Raw genomic sequence first — 21,930 nt, forward strand, 5'->3', positions numbered from 1 at the left:
TAAATTCTTGTTACTGAAGCTTGTCAACCTTAATTAACTTCATAATACTAGTTACGCACTGAAAAATGGGGGTTATTTGGCTACAGTTGTGGGGGAGGAGGGCTGGCTCCAGGTTTTCGTGGGCCCAGGGCCAAAGAGCACCCCTTTAACACATACCACAACTCATGATGCTCCGATACGGCAGAGAAATAGCAGTATAGTGCAATGAAAAATACTTCACTTTTTACATCTCATGACTGATATCCATTTTAAATTCTATGCGGTGCCCTGTGCCAGTGCCATCACCCATGAGTATGCCCCCCCACCTGCTCAAGGAACCTGCACTTTCATCTGCACCTTCCTCTTTGTCACCGTGTAAGGTGGTATAGTATGCGGGAAGGGGAACCTAAGTTTCCTCTGGGTCAGACTCTGGCTGTGTAGAGTGCGAGGGGAATGTAGTGGTCTGGGTCAATGTACCAGCAGCATCATCCAGCAGTGGCTGGGCCTCAGTGCACTTGTGGCGTCCCCAAGAGTACGGTCGCCACTGTGGCATTGCCTTCCTCCTAGGGAGTGTGTTGTCAAGCTTGGGAGCAACGAAGGATCTCTCTAGCAGTGAAACCAACACACAACACATTTCCCACTCCAGGCCAGCAGGGAGACCTCTGAACCTGACTGCTGAGGAGCTGCTCTCTGTGGTCGGGAGAAGGTAAGTTAGGGCACTCTGTGCAGGGAAGGGGAAGTGTGTGGACGTGAGAAGGGGAGCTGGAGGATGAACAGAGTTAAGGCTCACTCCTAGCTGGAGCGCATGGTCCGGATTCCGGTCTCCGAGTTTGTAGGGACACTGACGTTCCTGCAGCAGAAACCGGGGGAAGTAGCAGCTATAAATGCTCTGTACCCAACTAAGGCTCAGAGGCCCCAGCATCGACGTGTGCAAGGCAGAAGGAAAAGGCTACAGCTGTCTGCCATACAAGTAAAGTCTGAGGAACATCTTTTAGACAGGGGGCGTTTCAGTGAACCACGGTCCTGTGAGTGCTTCCCCCACAAGTGCTAGAAAGGAGACGTTCAGGAAGGTTCATGTTGGCGGAGTGTTGGAAGGGAGCTTTCCATTCTGGTCCCGGAGGTTGGCAGAGGTCCTGACCCGGAAGACACAGCACGGAGGCAGGCATCTGTGTAACCTGCAGACTGTGAGTAAAGCTTTGGAACTGCACGCTCTGGTGTCCTACAGTTATTCCAGCACCGCTACATCTGGGTACCAGCACCTACACCGCCTGTGCCTTTCCCCCATCACTACATCTACACTTCCCTGGGACTCCAGCTCCACCTGTAGGGAGCTTCACCATCTTTGCTGCACAACACCATCAGTCCCAGAGGATCTGCATGCAGCGTCGGCCTAACATCTATGTTGCCGAACACCACAGGTGGCGTCAAACTATCTATATAAACTCTTTACCATTATACCACGCCATTTACATGGGCGACCAGGGCCATCGTCCGGGTCACCGCTGCTGTGACACATCCCACTGACACCGGCCCGGTACCGAGTACCACACAGCCCTGGGAGGGCGACCCATATGCCGACTGCTGATCGGGCGGTGTTATTCCCACGAACCTCCAAACAGCGTCCCTGAAGGCAAAGTTTTTGGTTTCCGGGGGCAGTATGATTGCAAAGCTGAACCTTAAAGGATTGTCCAAAAGGGCACCACCAGGAGTGGAGCCGGTGGCTTAATTGGACTGCACCCGGGAAACCACTACCATACAAGCTACAGAAAAGATGGACAGATTGCAAGCTTTGTCGATTCTGTGTGTGGTGTGGTATGTCCGTTTGTAGTTGTGCTAGCGATTTCTCAGCTTTATTCCATTAACGACCAAGACTCCGGCATGGCCCCGCGGTACGCGTCAAGCTTACTAGAGGGATACGCGAGGCTGTGGCACGTGAGATCGAGCAATAACAGGTCTAGCATTCCAGTACATTACCGGGGCTGCATGCACGCTACACTGAAAGGACCAGCTTTTGTCGCTTACAGGTGCAGATAACCTGCTGAACTCCGTTAGTGATGGGGATCTGGGATTCAGATTATTCCCCGCGAACGATGATTTCCCAGTAAGTTCAGGTCAACCGCAATTCCGGAGTTAGGCCTAACCGTCATTCCTGAAAAAATTACGTGTCCAAACCACAGGTGCTGTAGCTTGCTTAACAGCTAGGCAGCCGTTCTCAGGCCCAGTATGGATTCAACAACATTGTAGAAAGTTGATAAAGGGTACAGTTTCACCGGATAACACGTATATATGTAGCCTAGTTTACACATTAAAAATATATGTCTATAGATCAGGAGGCAGACTCAGATGTTCTCAGGCCCAGTATGGATTTGACCAGATTGTACAAAGTTGAGAAAGGGTACTTTATCACTGGATAGCAGGTATATATAGCATAGTTTAAACATGTAAAATCTCCGTGTTCTCAGTATGGATTACACAGCAATCTAAAATGTGGAAAAAAGGAAATGCATTTGAGGCGTACACAACTATATACTTTTGGTGTTATTTTTAAATCTTCATATATATTTCTGTCTCAGTAATACAGTCCAGCTTCTCCGCAATAGGAAATGAGATGCATACAATTAGTGACATAAAGGCTATGGATTGCAGAAATCTAAGAATTATTATTCATGGGAAAAACCTCCGTCACAATTCTCATAGGTGATGCTGACCCTCAATTAATTTGTGTGTTGAGACAGTGAAAACATTTTTTTGTGAATAAAGTCTTGCTGTATCGCACTTCCGTTGATTCCATCACTGTTACTCATCTCAATCCAATTTTTATCACAGGGAGAGATGTAAACATGGTGCTCACTGGCTATCATGATCTGTCACGTAACTTGTCTGCTGTGGATGCTCCTCCTCCTCACCTGAGCTATTGGAAGCAGCACCCTCTTCCCCCAATGGATGCCAATCTGGGTCAACAACTGGGTCATCCATCACCTACTCTTCAATGTCATGTGCACCTTCCTCTGTGTCACTGTGTATGGTGGTATAGTGTGCGGGAAGGGGCACCTGAGTCTCATCAGGGTCAGAATCTGGCTCTGTACACTGCGAGGACAATGTAGTTCTCTGAGTGAATGTACCAGCAGAATCATCTATCAGTAGCTGTGCATCAGTGCACTCCATGTCAGATTCATCTTGGCCTGGGTAATTCACCATTTCACTTGATAATCCAGGCATGGTATGTGAAAACAGCTCCATGGAGTAATCAGTAGTATGGCCTGCGTCATCCTTCAATCTTGGTTGGGGTGAAGGACACAAGGAAAGGTGTAGTTCATGAACATGAGCCTCCAATGATGACTCAGTGCTTTTATTTTTTACAACTTCAGAAGAGGAGGCGATAGAGCTGGAGGCTGAGTTAGCAATGTAAGACAAAACTTTTTCCTGAAGCTCTGGCTTTAAAAGCGGTTTGCCAACTCCTAGAAAACTAAGCATTCGAGACCTTGTGGAGCCAGACGATGACGCAGGCTCAACACCTCCTGCTTTCGGTCCTATTTTGCTTTTGCCTCTACCATCAGATCCACCACCAACACCATCATTACCAGCTGCCAACCCCCGCCCAATTCCATGGCCTCTTCCACCAGCCTTCCTCATTTTTGTAGAAATGTAGACAAAATGCTACAAACTATATAGTAATGTAAAACAAGGTACAAGGTATCTATAGGACAGGGGAGATTTTGAATTTCTGCACACACTTGTGGACACTGGACACTTTTGGATTGTGTGAGGCCCACTGAATATCACAGTGCTATGTCACAGGCTCGATGTCGCAGGTGTGAAAAATGTCACTAAAGGATAATGGAGATTTTGAATTTCAGCACACACTTGTGGACACTGGACACTTTTGGATTGTGTGAGGCCCACTGAATATCACATCGCTATGTCACAGGCTCGATGTCGCAGGTGTGAAAAATGTCACTAGAGGATAACTGAGATTTTGAATTTCTGCACACACTTGTGGACACTGGACACTTTTGGATTGTGTGAGGCCCACTGAATATCACAGCGCTATGTCACAGGCTCGATGTCGCAGGTGTGAAAAATGTCACTAGAGGATAACAGAGATTTTGAATTTCTGCACACACTTGTGGACGCTGGACACTTTTGGATTGTGTGAGGCCCACTGAATATCACAGCGCTATGTCACAGGCTCGATGTCGCAGGTGTGAAAAATGTCACTAGAGGATAACGGAGATTTTGAATTTCTGCACGCACTTGTGGACACTGGACACTTTTGGATTGTGTGAGGCCCACTGAATATCACAGCGCTATGTCACAGGCTCGATGTCGCAGGTGTGAAAAATGTCACTAGAGGATAACGGAGATTTTGAATTTCTGCACACACTTGTGGACACTGGACACTTTTGGATTGTGTGAGGCCCACTGAATATCACAGCGCTATGTCACAGGCAGAAATTGGCTTGTGTATGACAAACTACAAAGTGTATATAGAATTGGGCAGAATAGGAATCTCCCTAGAGTGTAGGTCTGTAAGAACGGAACAAGTCCTCGACTTATCCTTACAGAGCGACACACAGATAGCTTCACTGTGGCCGTGATAACAGCCGTTACACGGTACTGAGAGAGGAGCGTGCACGTACACGGCTGTCCGGTGTATGTAAAATTGTCAAGCTCCGTGTTTTTTAAGTATACGGACTGACACACGCTGTCTTTCTATAGTTTTGAATGTGATCAAACAGCAAATATATTTAACTGTTTGAAAACTAGACAAAACTGGAAGGTGCAGGTCTGTAAGAACGGAACATGTCCTCGACTTATCCTTACAGAGCGACACACAGCTTCACTGTGGCCGTGATAACAGCCGTTACACGGTACTGAGAGAGGAGGGTGCACAGCTGTATGGTGTGAAAAAATGCACGCTCAGTACCTCACCAGGACAAAAAAAAAAATTGGGATTGCTTTTAAAAAAGCAGTTTGCAGAGCAGTGGGTAAACAGCAATGCAGCCGTCAGGAAGCCTTAGAAGGCAGCCTAACAACCAACACCACTGATCCAGCAAAATATAGCCTCCACTTGCACTGCACACACAGTGACTGGTGTGTTGTACAGGCAAAATCGCTAGCAGCAGAATCAGTTTTTGGTGTCTTCTTCCCTGCCTAACGCTCTCTCTACAAAATCAGCAGCAGCAGCTCTCCCTATTCTGAGATCAGCATGAGTAACATGGCGGTCGGCGTGCACGCCCTTTTATACCCCCTGTGACGCCCACCAAAGCAAGCCAATCAAAAATTGGGGACTAAATCATCATGTTTGTGGAAAAAATACGATTTTTTTTATTTTCACGTTGTGGGCGTTATAAACTTCTGTGAAGCACTGGGGGGTTCAAAGTGCTCACCACACATCTAGATAAGTTCCTTGGGGGGGGTCTAGTTTCCAAAATGGGGTCACTTGTGGGGGATTTCCACTGTTTAGGTACATCAGGGGCTCTCCATGACATGGCGTCCGATCTGAATTCCAGGCAATTTTGCATTGAAAAAGTCAAACGGCGCTCCTTCCCTTCTGAGCTCTGCCATGTGCCGAAACAGTGGTTCCCCCCACATATCAGGTAACAGCGTACTCAGGACAAACTGCACAATAACTTTTGCAGTCCAATTTCTCCTGTTACCCTTGGTAAAATAAAAGAAATTGTACCTGAAGTTTCTTTTGTGAAAAAAAGTAAAATAAATGAACATTTTTAATATTCAAAAAAATTCCTGTGACGCACCTGAAGGGTTAATAAACTTCTTGAATGTGGTTTTGAGCACCATAAGGGGTGCAGTTTTTAGAATGGTGTCACTTTTGGGTATTTTCTATCATATAGACCCCTCAAAGTGGCTTCAAATGTGATGTGGTCCGTAAAAATAAAATGTTGCAAAAATGAGAAATCGCTGGTCAACTTTTAACCCTTATAACTTCCTAACAAAAAAAATGTTGGTTCCCAAATTGTGCTGATGTAAAGTAAACATGTGGGAAATGTTATTTATTAAGTTTTTTGAGTGCCATATCTCTGTGATTAAGGGCATATAAATTCCAAGTTGGAAAATTGCAGAATTTTAAAAATTTTCACCAAATTTCCATTTTTTTCATAAATAAACGCAAGTTATTTGAATGAAATTTTACCACTAACATGAAGAACAATATGTCACGAGAAAACAATGTCAGAATCACCGGGATCCATAAAAGCGTTTCAGAGTCATAAAGGGACAGTGGTCAGAATTGTAAAAATTGGCCCGGGAGTTAACGTGCAAACCACCCTTGGTAGTGAAGCGGTTAAATTCCCGCGATTTTCCTGAGGAAAAACTAGCGATTTGCAAGCGAAATTAGCTCGCAGAATGCTAGCGTTTCCCAAGCGATCTGGAGCATCACTTGGAAAACTGATTGACAGGTTGGTCACATTCGTCAAACATAGTGTTTGACGAGTATGACCAACTTTTTACTATTGAGGCTGCCTATGCAGCATCAGTAGTAAAAAGATCTAATGTTAAAAATAATAAAGAAAAAAAAAAAAAAAAAAAAAAAAAAAAAAAAAAAAAAAAAATCGGGTTATATTCACCTTCCGGCATCCCGTGTAGCCTTCCTGGGCCTCAGGGATGCTCCCTTTCCCAGTAATGCCTTGCGAGACCTTTGATGACATCGCGGTCTCGCGTTACTGTAGCGATCTCGTGAGGAATAGGGACCGCTACAGTATCGCGAGACTGCGACATCATCAAAGGTCTCGCAAGGCATTACTGGGAACGGGAGCATCGCTGAGGCCCGGGAAGGCTGTGCGGGACGCCAGAAGATGAATATAACCCAATTTTTTATTCTATTTTTTATAGGGATATGTTACCCTCAGCCTGGAGGAGAGTCTCTTCTCCTCCACTCCCTGGGTACCATTCGCAAATGTTCTGCTTACTTTTCGCATGGTGGGCACAGCCACATGCAGAAAGTAAGCAGAACAGTGCACTCCTATGTGGGCGGAATCCCCGCGATTCCGCAAAATTAATGAGCATGCTGCGTATTTTTCTGCGATGCGATTCCGCCGCGAGAAAATCCGCAGCATTAGCACAGTATTGCGGAATCCCACAGGAATGCATGGGATGCTTTTTTTTGCGTTTTCGCGACAAAAACTCGTGTTAAAAACCACAGCGAAAACGCAAAAAAAAGCCACGTGTGAACACAGACTAAAACTCCTCGCAGGGAGGTAAAGGCAATGGCAAAAGGTTATACAAGATAAACGTAACACTTATTGGTTGAAGCGCTGACAGGGGGAAGGCTGGAATATCTCCCGGTGATGTCTCAAACGATGCACAAAGCCTCTTGCTCCGTTACGAAGAAACGAATAACACTGCTGAACAACAATGCCGAAGGATTCAGTCCTCTTTGTCTTTGGTATGCTAGATAGTGGAAACAATCCTTTGTTTGAGTATCCCAGAAATGGCGCCGGGCACGGGTCGCAAGCACATGTTCTAGCCGCAACAATCCGCGGTCGTTCGGAGTAGTCCTTGAGGTGTTGTTCCGGTATCTTGGATAAAACAGGGGCAGTCAGCGGTAGAGTAGCAGACGATAATTCAATAGCGTAAAGAGTATTTTCAGAGTCAGCACTTGGGAGGTCTGGGAACAGAGAAGTCGTCAGTAGGAGCTGTGGAGAGGGAGTCAACTGTCTCCTGTTACCTTCCCGCCAAGTCTGACCCGTTCCCGCGTGCAGGCCCTCTTAAATACCCTGTGCCCCCTGTTGTCTAACCAGATGGTCTCTCCCTCTCAGAGGAAGTTTCCCTTGCTAGCAGTGGTGAGAGCCCCGATAGTTCCGGCCTTAAAGGGCACCGCACACCGCTGAGTCTCAGTCTTGTCTCACCTCTCAGTCTTGTCTCACCTCCTTACACCCCTTCCAACAAAACAATGACCCTAAGCACACAGCTAAAATAACAAAGGAGTGGCTTTGACCATTCTTGACTGGCCCAGCCAGAGCCCTGACCTAAACCCAATTGAGCATCTCTGGAGTGACCTGAAAATGGCTGTCCACCAATATTCACCATCCAACCTGTCAGAACTGGAGAGGATATGCAAGGAAGAATGGCAGAGGATCCCCAAATCCAGGTGTGAAAAACTTGTTGCATCATTCCAAGAAGACTCATGGCTGTACTAGCTCAAAGGGTGCTTCTATTCAATACTGAGAAAAGGGTTTGAATACTTATGACCATGTGATACTTCAGTTTTTCTTTCCCAATAAATTTGCAAAAATTTTTACATTTCTGTTTTTTCTTCAGTCAAGATGGGGTGAGAAAAAAAATGAACTTTTTAGAATTTACCAACTGTCTGCAAAGAAACAAAGAGTGAAAAATTTAAAGCGATCTTAATACTTTATTGTGGGCTAACACCTTGCGCTGACGGAATATACAGTGGTACGGAAAGTATTGTGTATGCAGGTCTCAACAAGCAGTGATCAAGACAAGGGCTGGCATGTATATAAACATAAGGCATTTGACATGGAAAACCAGAGCATGCACATGAAGGAAATATACGTTGATACGATCGCGGGCACAGCTTGGCTTACCCAGCCAACGCTCCCATGTCATTGAACCATAGCGACGACGGGGTATGCGTCCCAGGTGATCGTGGAATGTGGACACACTGGACCAAAGGAGGGACACGGGCCTACCTGGACTAGGGAAGGGTAGCGACCGGGGTCTGTGGCAGCTGAGCTTGTGGACAAGATGGCCATATGCAGGACTAAAAGACACCACACAACTTCAGGTATGAAGAAACATAAAGTTTACTTAAAGCAAATGACATCAAAACACCAGGTTCCAGATTATGCACATCACGAAGGAAGCACATCTCAGGTTGACAGGTGAAGCAAGAGGTCATCAGGGGTTGACGCAGTCCAGGGTTGTCTGGCATGGGCATACTAGGATGGCCTCTCTCTCAGTCCACAGGCACAGCAGGAGAACATCAGACACTGACCTCAGACTGGCTTCAGACCTTGACAAGAGGTCATCACGGGTTGACGCAGTCCAGGGTTATCTGGCACGGGCATACTAGGATGGCCTCTCTCTCAGGCCTTTGGCATAGCACAGGCACAGCAGGAGAACATCAGACACTAGAGGAAGAAAAAAAAAATTGATCCAGCTGGAGACGGAGGCGGCTGCAATTAAAGCTTTTTTGGACAATTTAAAAATATGTTGGTTCTAAAAAATTTCTTATAGCAAACACCAAGCACACCAGTGAGGAGGATCAACGCGTTTCAACTAAAAAATAGTCTTAGTCATGATCTACCTGCTAATACATTGAGAAGCTATATATATATATATATATATATATATATATATATATATATATATATATATATATATATATGAGTGCACATGACATTGATTGGACAGACAATTAAAAATACAAAAAAGCATATACAAATTGAGAAAAAAACAAAACAAAACAAAACCCCAAATATTACTTGGTCAAGAATCATCATGGATAACAGTGAATTAGGATAAAACATTTCCTTATAAGATACTGCATGAACAGTGTTCAGTATAATTTTATTAAATCTTGTCTGGCATTGAGACCACGGGGAATACGGCTGTCAAGCATAAACATCCAGTATGTTTCACGGTTAAATAATTTCTGTTGTAAATTACCTCCTCTAGGAGGTTTGTAAACCTTTTCAATTCCACAAAATCTAAAACTACTTAAATTGCCTTTGTGCACATTGTAAAAATGTCTTGACACAGCTGAGGCGGACAGGGCTTGAGAATTTACAGCGTCTGATAAATGTCTCCTGATCCGCACCTTCAGCGGACAAGTAGTGCAGCCGACATACTGAACTTTGCATGCAGTACATTCTATAAGATACACCACATTCTCAGTGTTGCAATTAATGTAATCATGTATGTCAAATTGCTTTTGATTATATGAAGACAAAAATGTATTTGTTTTATAAACATAATTGCATGTTTTGCAACGGTTAGCTCCACATCTAAAAAATCCTGTGGCGTCCAGCCAAGTAGCTCTATTAGTATCCCGAGGAGAGCTGAGGAATAAGCTTGGAGACAGGATCGAACCCAAGGTAGGAGCTCGTTTTGCTACAAACTTGATGTCACTATGCATTAATATTTGTTTCAATCTGTCATCTTGTTTCAGCATTGGTAAATGTTTTTTTAATGATATCTACAATTTGTCCATATTGCAAGCTATAAGGAGTACTGAATACTACATTATTATTATAGTTCTTTTTATTTTTATGTGAATTATTCTGAATAAATCTACCTTTTTTGGTTGTTAATACATTTTTACGATCTGTCTGTAGAATTCTTTCACGTGCATTACCTAAATTCCATTTAGGATATCCTCTTTGTGAAAGTCGCTCACAAGTTTTCTCTGTTTCTACCAAAAATGCATCATTTTCACAACAATTACGTCTTATCCTAATAAGCTCACCATATGGAATATTTTTTAAGACATGTTTTGGATGGCAAGAGTTGGCCCTAAGAATAGAATTACTTGAGGTTGGCTTTCTATAGGGAGTGATCTCAACGGTATGTTTAGATACATTACCTCTGAGATTCAGATCCAAAAAATTAGTATTTTTTTTTCTGAAAAGAATAAGTAAATTTCAGATGATATTCATTGTCACTGATATAATCTATGAATAAAAAAAAAAAAAATTTTCAGAGCCAACATATTTTTAAGTTGTCCAATAAAGCTTTGTTAATTGCAGCCGCCTCCGTCTCCAGCTGGATCAATTTTTTTTTCTTCCTCTTGCTTCTAATTCATGTGGATGCTCACCACAGTCCGTGCTGGGCATTGGCAGGCTTGGGGATTGCTTTGCAGACGGGTAAGCTGACTACACTTTTTTTACTTAACATCAGACACTGACCTCAGGCAGCCTTCAGACAATGGCAGGAACCATCACGAGTAGACCCGAGAGAACAGGCAGAACATCAGGACATATGCAAGACACTGATAGCACAGGTCCAGGAATGTTGGCACTACAGCACCGGGCATCAGCTGGTCAGGTCCAGTACTCACTGGCGGGACTGTCACCTGGGAACTGAGCTGAAAACTCCTGGACCGGATCAAGAGCCCAACTTGGACCACCAGAACCACGGACTGGACATCTGGACACAGGCTGGACATAGGAACATGGACAGACATCCGGACTCAGGCAGGACATCTGGACACAGGCGGGCCATCGGAACATGAACTGGACTTCAGAACACGGATTGGACATCAGAACATGGACAGACATCCGGACTCAAGCAGGACATCTGGACACAGACGAGACATCAGGACTCAGGTAGGACATCAGGTCATAAGGACTCAGGTAGGACATCAGGGCACCAGGCGGATATCAGGACATCAAGGCACCATGCGGACATCAGGTCTCAGACAGGACATCTGGACATCAGGGCACCAGGCAGACATCAGGACTCGGATCTCAGATAGAACATCAGAACACTGGAATCGGACTCCGGACATCTGGCAGCAATTGGCAGGCTCCAGACATCAGGCTGCAGACATCAGGCTCCAGACAAGAGGCCGCAGTCATCAGGCTCCGGACATCTGGCAGCAATCGGCTGTCTCTGGGCATCGGGTAGGGAAGGATATGATCCAGACATCTGGCGGAGGACGTCAGGCACCGGACATCTGGAAGTGGTCATCAGACACAGGACATGAGGCCGTGGTCATCAGGCTCCAGACAAAAGGCCATGGTCATCAGGCTCCGGACATCTGGCAGAGGCTAAAAAGGAACTCAAGAAGTCTGGTGCAAGCCCCGCCGGGTTGGACTGGAGCCAGCCGAGGACTGCACCGAATAACAAGCTGAGTACAGAGTAGCAGAAACTCAGCAGACACACGGGGCTCCTACTTCCAAGATGAACCCAGGTTACATCACAGGAAGTCAGTTAGCAAAGAGTCACAGTCACTGGGCACAGGGTTCAAGACAGCAGGAAGGACTTCAGGAACATAATACAGCAGGAATCAGGACTAGGACTTTGGTACCAACACATAAACAGGAAAAGTCCAGGAACTCAGACATCAGCTGTCCCAAAGCTGATAACAGAAACGGATCTGGGTACTCTGCCCTCAGAGCAGGCGGAAGGCAGGCATCAGCTCACCTAGAACTGCATGCAGACAGGTCAGGTGCTGAACACCATACAGATATAACAAGACTCAGAAACTTGATGCGAAGCTCTGGCAATGCCCCCCAGGGCAAGGGAACATTATATAGGAGCTACTTCACAGAGATAGGCTGGAGCAGCAATTCTAGCACACACCCATTCCTCATAAATGCAGGGGAGGTGTAACCACGCGCACCCTAAGCACCTAAGCACAGCCAGACCCAAATCAGCATAGCAAAGGACACCTGGCAGCGGCTGCAAGCCTGAACATATGTGGTAAGTCATGCACAACTGCAGAGGACCTTGCAACCCACGGATAGCTTTCCACAGTGGCAGCCAGGGACTGCACAAGTGGGTGGTCATGCAGCGCAGTGGAGCCACTCACGCATGTATGGCTACGCAGCGGAGCTAGGAACTGAACAGCATCCACACAGGTAACTGACAACAGCATTTCAGCTCATTAGAGGGAAAGGAGCGAAGAGTTAAAGCAGAGATATGCAGAGTAACACCAGGTAAACAGAGTACAAACACAGCGGCATTACATATGTACACTTAGGCCAGGAGTTTTTGTTCGTACTCGAGTAAGATGTATATATCACAAGAAAAGGCATAGATCATAGAATATTGTGATAACTACATAATAACATAGTAACATAGTTAGCAAGGCCAAAAAAAGACATTTGTCAATCCAGTTCAGCCTATATTCCATCAGAATAGATTTGTGGAAGGACATAGATCTGGGGATTTAATCACTGTAAGATACAATATTGTTCTGTTCCAGGAAGACATCCAGGCCTCTCTTGAACCCCGCGACTGAGTTCACAATCACCACTCCCTCAGGCAAGGAATTCCAGATTCTAACTGCCCTAACAGTAAAGAATCCTCTTCTATGTTGGTGGAAAAACCTTTTCTCCTCCAGGCGCAGAGAATGCCCCCTTGTGACCATCACATTCCTTGGTATAAACAAATCCTCGGAAAGATCTTTGTATTGTCCCCTTATTTATTTATACATGGTTCTTAGATCGCCCCTCAGTGGGCTTTTTTCTAGACTAAATTATCCTAATTTTGCTAATCTCTCTGGGTATTGCAGTTCCCCCCATCCCCTTTATTAATTTTGTTGCCCTCCTTTGTACTCACTCTAGTTCCATGATATCCTTCCTGAGCACCAGTGCCCAAAACTGTACATAGTACTCTAGGTGCGGTCTAACCAGGGATTTGTACAGAGGCAGTATAATGCTCTCATCCTGTGTATCCAGACCTCTTTTAATGCACCCCATGATCCTGTTTGCCTTGGCAGCCGCTGCCTGGCACTGGCTGCTCCAGGTAAGTTTATCATGAACTAGGATCCCCAAGTCCTTCTCCATGTCAGATTTTCCCATTCAGTGTGGAATGATGATGCTGATTTCTTCTTCTTCCCATGTGTAGAACCTTACATTTATCGTTGTTAAACCGCATCTAACACCTTTCAGCTCAAGTTTCCAACTTATCCATATCCATCTGTAGCAGAATACTATCTTCTCTTGCATTGACTGCTTTACATAGTTTTGCATCATCTGCAAATATCGATATTTTACTTTTTAAACCTTCTAACAGATCGCTAATAATAATAATAATCTTTATAAAGCGCAAATAAATATGTTGAAGAGAATAGGTCCCAACACCGACCCCTGCGGTACCCCACTGGTCGCAGTGACCCAGTTAGAAAGCAGAGGCTGGTTATAAATGGTATGTATTACTAAGCCAGTTACTTACCCATTTACACACATTTTCCCCCAGGCTCAGCATTCTCATTTTGTGTACCAACCTCTTGTGTGGCACGGTATCAAACGCTTTGGAAAAATCAAGATATACCACGTCCAATGACTCACCTTGGTCCAGTCTATAGCTTACCTCTTCATAAAAACTCATTAGATTAGTTTAACAGGAGCGATTCCTCATAAACCCATGCTGATATGGAGTTAAACAGTTATTTTTATTCAGATAATTCAGAATAACATCCCTCAGTAACCCTTCAAATATTTTACCAACAATAGAGGTGAGACTTAAGGCCCCGTCACATACAGCGATCTCGCTAGCGAGATCGCTGATTTTGTGACACATCAGCGAGATCGCTGTGTGTGATGGGGATCAGCGACTGGCCCTCCTGCCAGTTAGCGCTGATCGAGCAGCATCGGCCAGGCCCGTTTTTTGATCGCTGGTCTCCTGCTGGCCAGCGCGCATCACTGTGTGTGGCAGCGAGAGACGAGCGATCAGTGACGCTAGTTTCTAATGTAAACATCGGGTATCCAGGAGCCGTGGCTCCTGGATACCCGTTGTTTACCTTGGAAACCAGCGTGTACGCCGGTTTCCAAGGTAAACATCGGGTATCCAGGAGCCGCGGCTCCTGGATACCCGACGTTTACCTTAGACAGCGCCCCAGCGATCAGGACCAGCGAAGCTGGATGCTGGTTTCTATGTGACAGCCCACCAGCGATCAGCCTAACGATGTCCCAGCGATCCCATCATGTCGGATCGTTGGGACATCGTTATGTGTAATGGGGGCTTTACTGTCCTATAATTTTCAGGTACACTTTTAGAGCCCTTTTTGAATATTGGTACCACATTTGTTATGCGCCAGTCCTGTGGAGCAGATCCCGTCGCTATAGAATCCCTAAATATAAGAAAAAATGGCTTGTTTATTACATTACTTAGTTCTCTTAGTACTCGTGGTTATCTGTTTTAATTTTATTTTGTGGTTTCGCACCTCTTCTTGGGTTAGATTAGACTCTTAATATAAGGTTTTCTTTGCCTCTAGGCATTTCACCTAGCATTTCATTTTCCACCGTGAATACCATGGAGAAGAAGGTGTTTAAAACAGTATATTAGCTTTTTCCTCATCGTCTACAACCATTCTTTCCTCAAAATTTTTTTAAGAGGCCTACACTTTCACTTATGAGTCTTTTACCATTGATATAGCTGAAGAACAGTTTTGGATTAGTTTTACTCTCCTTAGCAATAGTCTTTCTCTGTTTCCTTTTTGAGAGCTTTAAAAAACTATAGGGAGAAAAATACTTTACCTAAAAAACAAATTAGTTTCAATGGTGCCATCCTACTTTAGTAGTTTAAATGCTTTCTTTTTACTGTTAATTGCCCCTCTTACTTCTTTGTTTAGCCACATTGGGTTTTTCCAATTTCTGGTCCTTTTATTCCCACAAGGTATAAACCACTTACAGCAGGGGCGGACACTAACAACTTGGGTCCCCTGTGCAAGAAATGTGTCTGGGCCCCTCTCCTTCTGTGGCGATAAAGCTATTTATATATATATATATATACTGTATATATATATTATAATGGGCTAAGCGTCACTCTGCCTGAAGCTTCTATAGACTGCGCCTGCGCAGTCTGGCTGCAGACCGAATGAGGAATTCAGCGGTGAGGAGTGTGTATGGCGCCAAAAATGGCGGGACGCGTACTCACTGCATATCTGTCATGATCTCAGTGCGGGTTTGACTCGCACACGTGGGATTAATATCTGGAACCAGTGCTGATAACTGGCATTTCTGGGGTTAAAGGTTGTCATCCCAGTGCAGGCTTACCTGCACTCCTGGGGCTATGATTGTGGCCTCTCCCTGGTTCTGGGAGAGGCTTCTTATAGCCTCAGGATGCTCCCATCCCCATCAGTTATACTTTCGCCCTTGGCATTGTGTGGTAACCCCTGAGTGTGTTTGTGCTGTGGTCTGGTTGCTTGATTCTCTGTGTACGACTCAGTCTGTTCTCTGGATATTGCTTTGGATTCTGCTTGGTACCTTCTATGTCTGTTTGGTTTTGACTTCTGCTTGGCCCTGACTATCCGTTCTGTCTCACCCCTGGTACTTTACTGCTATCTCTGTGTATGACCTCCGTTTTGCCTGACTGAGTATTTCTGTATAGTGTCCTGCCATCTCTGAAAGCAGGAGGCTAAGCCCTGCCCCCTTGCAGTCACAGGACCGTAGGTCCTGTGACTGCTTTCTAAACTTCAGCATCCACAGGTCCTGTGTATCTGTACTTTCCGGCTGTACCTGACCCCGGGCCCCCTACAGTGTGGGTGAGTCCCTGCTCACCGGAGGCTGCACGCCGGCACTGACAGATCCTGACAATATCACTATTTCCGGTACCATAGTTACGTGAGCGGGAGGAGCGTTGCCGTGGCGCTTCTCTTTGGCCGTAGACCAGCCCAGGAGTGCGGCCTGAATCGGGCATGTGCATAGCGCGATCCAGTGCCATTTTACTGAAGACACATTTGCAGTGTGTCTTCAGCAATATGGCACCATAACAGGGCTATGGGCATGCGCGTACTCCGGCGCCAGACTCCTCCCTCGGCCTCCAGCAGAACGTGACAGCGCTGGAACACAGGAAAGAAAGGTGTTTTTTTTTTTGCATGTGTGTAGTTTACTAGGGGTGAGGGGGACCATGCATACCAGGAAAGGGGGGTGAGGGAACCATGCATACCAGGAATGGGGGGTGAGAGGACCATGCATATCAGGAAAGGGGGGGGGGATGAGGGGACCACGCATACCAGGATAAGGGGGTGAGGGGACCACGCATACCAGGATAAGGGGGGGTGAGGGGACCGAACGGCGAGGGACGTCTGGACGGCTAAGTTGACTATATAATTAAGGACCCGTAGTCGGCCATACTGCGGCCCTATAGTGACCGGCTATTGCCGGACGTAGTCGTGTTCTACCCATTTGTGTTTGCTTGTTTCGAGCCCCTGCGAGGGCAATCTGTGTTATCCCTTTTTGTTGATCAGACCGAGACTGAGGAAAGTTCCCTCTAGTCCTAATAAACATTATTATAGAAAGCACCAAATTGTCTCGCGACTCTTCACTGCATCCTGCGTACCTGCAAATATCACATTTGGCGTAGTCGGCAGGATGCCTCCCGCACCAACCGCTGGAAGACCTGCCCTTGGGCCGTGCGAGAACCCCAGTGGCTCAGAGTTTCTTGTGTGGGTTCCTTGAGGAGGAGGTTGCCGAACTCTCGTAGTATGTTCATACCCAGAATAACCGGATGTTTGCTGTTTGTGTCTCCCTGGGTCAGGACCACTCCCGGCGGCCGAGTGATTTCCCGCTTATCAAAATCTGCATCCAGGCTACTTCGATGACAGGAACTGGTAGCAGGTTGGCGGCTACCAACTTTATCACTGTCCCCCACTGAGGTCTCACTGTTTTGGGAAAATGCTGCCGAAAATAAGTCTCTGGCATAGTCGCAACCTGCGATCCCGTATCCACTAGGCATCGCACGGCACGGCCTTCGATCTCTGCCCATACCACTGGGCACCACGCGACCAGGTCTTCGTGACTTCCTCCACCCCATGTGATGGGCTCCAGCTCCAGGCGGCGTCTCCACGGCCCAGGGTCCTCTGCTCTTCTTGGCAAGTGGGGCGAGTTTCCCCTGGACTGTGGGCACTCTCGGGCGGAGCGTCCCAATTCTCCACAATGTGGAGGCCGCGATGGTTCATGCCTCTTTTACCCGGCCCTGGCCGACTCCTTGTGGCCGCTTTCTTGGCTTTGGCCAGTTTACCTTTAATACTCTGTATCTCTTGCTTCACCTCTTGTACCCAGTGGGGTTCGCTCAGGGCGCTTACGGATGCTTCGATACTCCGAGCCATCCCCACGGAGACAGTCACCTCTTGGTCCTGTTCAGATGTGGGTCCACTCGCACCCGCTCTCGCAAAGCCTGTCTTGTCAGGGTGTCTCGTAACCCGGTCACTAACAGGTCACGTAATGTTACGTCCACGCTCCCCATCCTTCCTTTTAATAGCTAAAAACAGTTCCTGCAAAACATTCATATACTGGGTCACGGTTTCCCCCTCTTTCTGCATGTGTCCAAACATCTGGGTTCTCAGTTCCCCCACATCGGTCGGGTCCCCATAGGTCTCTTCTAAGATTTGCAACACCCTGACGATGGTGTTTCGCTGCCCCCGGGGCCTCAACATTACGGTATTCCGGGCCTCCCCGTCCAACGCCACCAGGGTCACTGCTGCTTCTAGGTCAGGGGTAAGTGGATGCATCCTGAATAACGCACGCATTCGCTCCGTCCAATTCCACAGCATAGTATTGCTGCCGGAGAACCTGGGTAGATTGCTTAGCATAGCCCCCAAAGAAATGCTGGGCTGGGGGCCCTCGCTGTTCACGCTCGGAGAATGCATCCTGCCGACTATGCCAAATGTGGTATTTGCAGGTACGCAGAATGCAGTGACGAGTCGCGAGACAATTTGGTGCTTTCTATAATAACGTTTATAGGACTAGAGGGAACTTTACTCAGTCACGGCCTGATCAACAAAAAGGGGTAACACGGATTGCCCTCGCAGGGGCTCTAAACAAGCAAACACAAACGGGTAGAACACGACTACGTCCGGCAATAGCCGGTCACTATAAGGCCGCGGTATGGCCGACTACGGGTCCTTAATTATATAGTCAACTTAGCCGTCCAGACGTCCCTCGCCGTTCGGGTTGGTGGTCTTTCGACGTAGTAGTCGCTGGGCCCAGTTGCTGAGGCGTTGACGGAGTCTTCAAGCGCTCCGGCGCTCTGATGACACTGGAACCTCACAGGCCCTGGCGGAGTCCTTGGACGGATGGGCTGCAGCCCCAGGGCTGGGGCAAGCGGCAGCGATGTGGGGTGGCGAAGGACAGGCCACCTGCACAGCTAACAGCTGCGATGGGGAATCCGCAGCAAGCAGAGGCTTGGCCCCTGCTGCAGACCAGAGCGGGACAGTGGTGGCCGCCGACGGCACTGGGCTTGCCGCGACCATGGGTGAGGGTAGAGCGGCTGCGGGCAGCGGGAGACAGGCCGCAGCCACGGGTTGGAGTGAGACGGCAGCGGCCGCTGGTGTCCACGGGCAGGCCGCAGCCACGGGCAGGAGCGAGGTGGCAACGGCCGCTGGTGACCGCAGGCAGGCCGCCGCCGGCGCGGGGCGGCAACGGCCACGAATGACCACAGGCAGGCCGCAGCCGCGAAGAAGGTGGCGGCGGCAGCTGGTCGACGCGGGGCAGCGGTTCTTGGATGGTCATCTCGGCACCGTCCCACTGTCCTGGGGGAGTATCTCTCCTGTCTCTGGCCTCCTTCCTGGCTCTGGTGAGTCGCTCTGGCTCTCAATCGCTCCCACGATCTCCTGCTCTGTCTCGTTCTGCTGACTCATCGCTATACTGGTCCCTCCCCCAGCCCATGTGTCTGTCACAACGGTCCGTCCCCGAACTCTGTCCCCCGGAAACAGCTTCCCCCAGAACCCAGGTAACGGTCCCCTTGGTTCCAACCCGGACACTCGACGGGGGACCCTCTCTCCCACAAGAGGATCATGCATATCTGGAAAGGGGGGGTGAGAGGACCATGCATACCAGAAAAGGGGGGGGGTGAGAGGACCATTCATACCAATGAAGAAAAAGAGAGAAAAGAGACACAGGATAACATGCACGCAACAGCAGAATGTCCATGTGAAAAAAGGCTTTTATTGACATGCAATAGCCAGAGAGATCCAAGTGTACAATAAAAACAATTAAAAACCACAAATGAAACAAAAGTGGGTAGGTGGAGAACACATGCAGTATACAAAGGAAGAAATGTTTATATAAATAAGTGTTTCAAAAAAATGCATTCACAACAATGCCCTCTATCACCATATAATATGCATAAATTGTTTAGTATAAACAGATGGACAATTTGCAGAAATAAAGTCCGATCAGTCTAATAGTCACTTGTAGGTATGTAAACAATCCAAATGATTACCATGCAAGCCCATAGATGAAGGAAGGCAATTGCTGGATCACATGAAAATTACCTAAGCATACTCACACTGCCCACAGAACCCAACGCGTGTCGCTGCTAACCTGCAGCTTTGTCAGGGGAAGTAGCCAAGAATGATATCAAGTCCCCTTTATAGTACAATTGCAATTGTAATCACTACAGCACATGCTGACACCTGAGTGCGGCGTCAGCTGTGTGATGAAGATAACCTGAGTCCAGAATGAGTCATGACGCCTGCACAGTAGATAGCATTGTATTCCTGAGAGATTGTGAAAAAGACGCTAGCAGTTCAAAAGCCAGAGACCAGGAACCAGGAGGTGCCCCACATGTAACAAAGCTGCTGCTCTGTAAGCCAGGCAGGGAGGGGGGAGGGTGGTTTTTAACTCTCTCCTCACATAGCCCAGCACCCAAGAATGACATCAGTGCTCCATAACATAAACTTATGCTATCAACCTGGAAAAATAAAGTGATAATAGAGCGCCAGTACCTTGCAACAGTGTCCATGCTCAGAATCATATGTAATACAAAAATCAATGCAAATACTAAAAATAAAAAGAAAGAAAAAAATAATAATAATAATAATGCACTAATGACATGGAAACTGCACCTAAAAAACTGCAGCATGTGAACAATGTATCCTAAAAATGGTGAAAACGCAGACAATCAGCAAGAGATGTATATACCTTTAAATATATCAAAAGGGTAATGCAATTTCATGGATTACAACAATCAGGTAACCAATATAAACAGTAGGGAAAATATCAAAGATGAAAAAATATTCCATAAAAATCGATGATGCCATAATTCATAGTACCAAACTCCAAGTTTATGTTATGGAGCACTGATGTCATTCTTGGGTGCTGGGCTATGTGAGGAGAGAGTTAAAAACCACCCTCCCCCCTCCCTGCCTGGCTTACAGAGCAGTAGCTTTGTTACATGTGGGGCACCTCCTGGTTCCTGGTCTCTGGCTTTTGAACTGCTAGGGTCTTGTTCACAATCTCCCAGAAATACAATGCTATCTACTGCGCAGGCGTCATGACTCATTCTGGACTCAGGTTATCTTCATCACACAGCTGACGCCGCACTCAGGTGTCAGCGTGCGATGTAGTGATTACAATTGCAATTGTACTCTAAAGGGGACTTGATATCATTCCTGGCTACTTCCCCTGACAAAGCTGCAGGCTAGCAGCGACACGCATTGGGTTCTGTGGGCAGTGTGAGTAAGCTTAGGTAATTTTCATATGATCCAGCAATTGCCTTCCCTCATCTATGGGCTTGTATGGTAATCATTTGGATTGTTTACATACCTACAAGTGACTATTAGACTGATCGGACTTTATTGCTGCAAATTGTCCATATGTTTATACTAAACAATTTATGCATATTATATGGTGATAGAGGGCATTGTTGTGAATGCATTTTTTTGAAACACTTATTTATATAAACATTTCTTCCTTTGTATACTGCATGTGTTCTCCACCTGCCCACTTTTGTTTTATTTGTGGTTTTTAATTGTTTTTATTGTACACTTGGATCTCTCTGGCTATTGCATGTCAATAAAAGCCTTTTTTCACATGGACATTCTGCTGTTGCGTGCATGTTATCCTGTGTCTCTTTTCTCCCTTTTTTTCATTTGATCTACTTGGCACAGTGTTGCACCCAGTTATCATATTCATGTCATATTTTCCGTGGTGCCCACCTATATACATATATAGGACCATTCATACCAGGATTGGGGGGTGAGGGGTAGCATGCATACCAGGATTGGGGGGGTGAAGGGACCATGCATATCAGGATAAGGGGGGTGAGAGGACCATGCATACCAGGATAAGGGGGGTGAGGGGACCATGCATACCAGGATAAGGGGGGTGAGAGGACCATGCATACCAGGATAAGGGGGGTGAGAGGACCATGCATACCAGGATAAGGGGGGTGAGAGGACCATGCATACCAGGATAGTGGGGGGGGGGGTGAGAGGACCATGCATATCAGTATATGGGAGTGAGAGGACCATGCATACCAGGATAGGGGGGTGAGGGGACCATGCTTACCAGGATT

General features: G+C 46.7%; 1 long non-coding RNA gene across 1 annotated transcript; it reads right to left on the reverse strand.

Moving 5' to 3' along the window:
• Positions 1-8,747: 8,747 nt before the first annotated feature.
• On the reverse strand, positions 8,748-19,966 carry LOC141055080 (uncharacterized). Its single transcript, XR_012221472.1, has 2 exons — positions 19,921-19,966; positions 8,748-9,092 (listed from the first exon to the last, which is right to left on the reverse strand). It is a non-coding gene; the product is annotated as an uncharacterized lncRNA (long non-coding RNA).
• Between the last annotated feature and the right edge of the window lie 1,964 nt (positions 19,967-21,930).

Source organism: Dendrobates tinctorius, unplaced genomic scaffold (assembly GCF_039654945.1).
Source record: "Dendrobates tinctorius isolate UK_male_01 unplaced genomic scaffold, ASM3965494v1 ptg000184l, whole genome shotgun sequence".
Classification (NCBI taxonomy): Eukaryota; Metazoa; Chordata; class Amphibia; order Anura; family Dendrobatidae; genus Dendrobates; species Dendrobates tinctorius.